The sequence below is a fragment of the Athene noctua genome, chromosome 5 (assembly GCF_965140245.1).
Source record: "Athene noctua chromosome 5, bAthNoc1.hap1.1, whole genome shotgun sequence".
In the NCBI taxonomy this organism is placed as follows: Eukaryota; Metazoa; Chordata; class Aves; order Strigiformes; family Strigidae; genus Athene; species Athene noctua.
The window spans coordinates 30,415,858-30,419,380 of record NC_134041.1 but is presented as its reverse complement, the minus strand read 5'-3'; positions in this window follow the sequence as shown (position 1 = coordinate 30,419,380).

Below are 3,523 nucleotides of genomic sequence, written 5' to 3'. Positions count from 1 at the left end.
GAATGATACAGAAACAGATGGGCACTAATTTGGAAAGATCAGTTGGGGGAAGGAGGGCACTGTGATGGGGATAGGCCTGAAGACATATTTCATGGGCAGCTTGAGAGCTCTTAAGAGGAGGTCTAGTGGACAATGTGACACTCCAGGTGAATGTAGCACCATTTAAGCATCGAGGTCAGTGTTCACAGCTGAATATTTTGGAGCAGGGGTCAGCTGCTAATAGGAATGGCTACTGAGTGAGTGGTGCTGTTGTTCTGCTCTCCTTTCTACATTGCATCCATACGTGGCATTTTGAGGCAAGAAAAGAATAACTTTCCTGTATGCATGCTGAGGTCTCCTGCTGTCTGCATTGGGCAGTGTGTCCAGGTGTGGGGACAGCTCTGGAGCAGCTCTGCGCTCTCCCTGTGGCCTGGAGGGTAGAGTCTTTTTGTAGGTAAGCAAACGGGGCTACCACATCTTTATAACTAGATATGTCCCTTCTAGCCAGGATAGCACATTACAGTGTAGAGGCTATTTTCTGAATCAGAAATACCTGTAGTGCCTTCCACAGTGGTGGGAAATACATCTGCACAGTCTGTTGGATTCAGGTTGCTGGAGGAAGAAAGGACAGCTGTGGTGAGATGGATGCACTCACTTTTTGCTGTCCTGCTGCATAGGATATAATTGCTTTATCGTTCTCTGTTCTTTCAAACCATTTCAATACTGCTGCCTAGATCAAATTTTGTGAAGAACATTTTAAAACAAATCTTAGCCTTTGGCCTGAAATATATCACCTGTGGAAAGTTTTACAAACAATCCTGACATTTGGAGACTGGGTGTGGAAAAGCTGTGATATTGGACAAATGGAAATTTAGATCCTGTTTCTGATGTGTAAGCACAGATAACTGGAACTGAGGGCAAAGTATCCCCAGAGTTGGGTGGGAAACAACTCCTTGGGTGTTGGAAGTTCTAGTATTTGAAAGTATAGTGTTTTCAGAAAGGCCTGCTTATGCTGGTGAAAGAGGAAAAATTGCCTCTATTTCCATGTCTGTAAAAACAGGAAAAAAAAAAATAAATTCAGCTATCTCATTAAATGTAACACACTCTTCCAGAAAGTTTGTGAAGCACCTTGCAATCCTCCTGAGAAGAGGTCAAGTGACCTTCTGGAGACCAAAGTAAGATCCACAAGTAATGAAATACTCCTTTTTCTATGAGAAGAGTATGAACTATGGTCAACTACCCCCTTCTCATTAGTGACAGAATTGCACTAGACTGCTATCATAATAGATGTGACTTGGCTTTTTACATGCATGTCCTGATGTTGTGAAGCCAGCAGAGGAGAGACTAATTGTTAGACTGGCTGGTCTTTATGTCAAAGCTTCCACCAAAGTTGGAATTTATATAATTTATTTAATTATACTTGCTAATGCTTTGTTCAGTATTGGCTATCTAAAGGCAGTTCAGTACACTGTGTGTGTTACTGGCATGTCTTATGCATCGCTAGGTGTCTTTACTCTTTGTGAAGTCACCAAGAACTGGTTATTTAAGTGCAGTGCAAAACTTGTTTGCAAGACAGAGATGCATTTCCACATCCTGTCTCATGGATTCCCGAACAAAGATGTTTACAGGAAAAAAAAAAAAGCACTAATGCTATACTGGGAGGGGGGAAGCATAATGTATTCTTCAAATGTTTGTATGTCAGCAAAATGCCTGCAAACCATTCGATAGATTAATCCTGTAGATGGCCTAAAAGGAATGGATTTCTAGCCATAACTGAGATTGGGAAAAATTGATTTCCATGTTCTTGTTGACTGAATAAGATAAAACAATTGCCTTGGCACTCATTACTGGGCCAAGAATTCAGATTTCTGCCACCGAACTGCAGAGCTGAGTTGAATACTAGAACCCACACAAGGCCTGATGAAAAGGGCCTTTTCAGCAACCAGATCTTAAACCTTTCCCATTGTGGAAGTGGGACTTGCAGGAGAGCATGGCTGCTAAAATACCTAGTCACTTTGTACAGATGTACGGCTGGATGCTTTGGCCTTTCAGCCAGAACTGTGAAGGCACTTCTAGTAATCAAAAATGAGAATGGGCAGAGGACCTTAGCTACATCAGAGAGCTGCTGCTAGAGATGATGCATGCCTTGCCACCTGGAGCCTGGCTATTCATTTGAGCTCTTGAACAATGTCTTAAACTCTTTGGGATAACTACTGCTCTTTGGCACTCTATGGTCCATCATGTCTGGATTTGGAAGAGGGAAATCATGGCTGTGTTACTGGTGAAAGTGCTAGAATGCATACCACCCCGTGGACTTCTCTGAAGTTGTTTCCTCTAGCTCTAGATATACAAATTCTATTTCAAAACGCAGTTCAAAAGAAGAAATTTAAAATGCGCTCATGTCTCAGGGAGGATATTTGCTAGTTTTACCCTTAAGCGACTCTTAACAAGGGGAATAATGAGTTTATGACATGACTGGGTTGGAAATGCTCATTGTTTTCCCTGCCTCTGACAAAAGACAGTAGAAAAGAAGGGAGGAAATACTGACTAGGACAGAAGTTGAGATCTGCAGAATGGACAGCTGTGACACACACTCTCCTGACCCATCCATGTTCCCCATGTGTGGGGAGTCACCAGCTGTGCTGGCCTGGTCTTTCCCAAGTTGTTCTAGGCTGGATGGGCTGTATCCTGCTGGGGTGCTGTGAAGGAGAGCTGACCTCCAGCTCCAGTAGGGATGTGGGTGGCCATGGTGCCTGGACGGTTCTGGCTCAGCAGGATACAGCTGGTATCATCACATGAAGGAACTCCTGTACTCAGGAGAAGCATGAAGTCCTTGAAGTGCAAGAGGTGTCACCTGGGAAACACAAAAAGGAGATCTTTCCTTTTGTTCACCAGAAATGAGTAATGATCAGGGTCTTTTCAGTTAAGCCTAGTATCCAGTGCCTCAATTTTGATCAGTCTGCAAATGGGACCAGGGAGTAGGACATGTTCAGTTTGACCTAATTATTTTTCCACTTCTGTCTTGTTTTTAGTACAGTTGGAACATCTATAAAAATTAACCCAACTATCTCTTCAAGTGCTTGGGATCAAGGGAGATCTTCCATTCTTTGTTATTACACCATTTCAGGAGCCCTCTTTCCTCCTGGGGCTGGTTCCCCTTGGAACACCCTCATGCAGGAAGCAGAAGAGGTAAGAAAACTCAGTTTGAGGTCCTGCAAATCCAAACAAATGTGTCTCAGATTCTCAGTCTCTTGTGTTGTGGGTTAGACCCTTGGGAACTGGTAAATCCCTGTCCTAAAATTCTTCAGGTGAAGTGGGAATCATGGCAGTTTTTGACTGACTGCAAACAGATCACTTGATAAGTCTCAGTCTTACTGACATAACTCTAAAAATATGCTGCAAAGTGTAAATAATAAATGTGTAGTATCTGCACTGGAGCAAGTAAACACTGCCTGATGTTGTCTGATATTTCACTGGCAAGGTGTTCTCAGTGATGCTCCAGCAGAATAATTTTCCAAGCGAGTGGCTTGCGTGACAGGTGGAT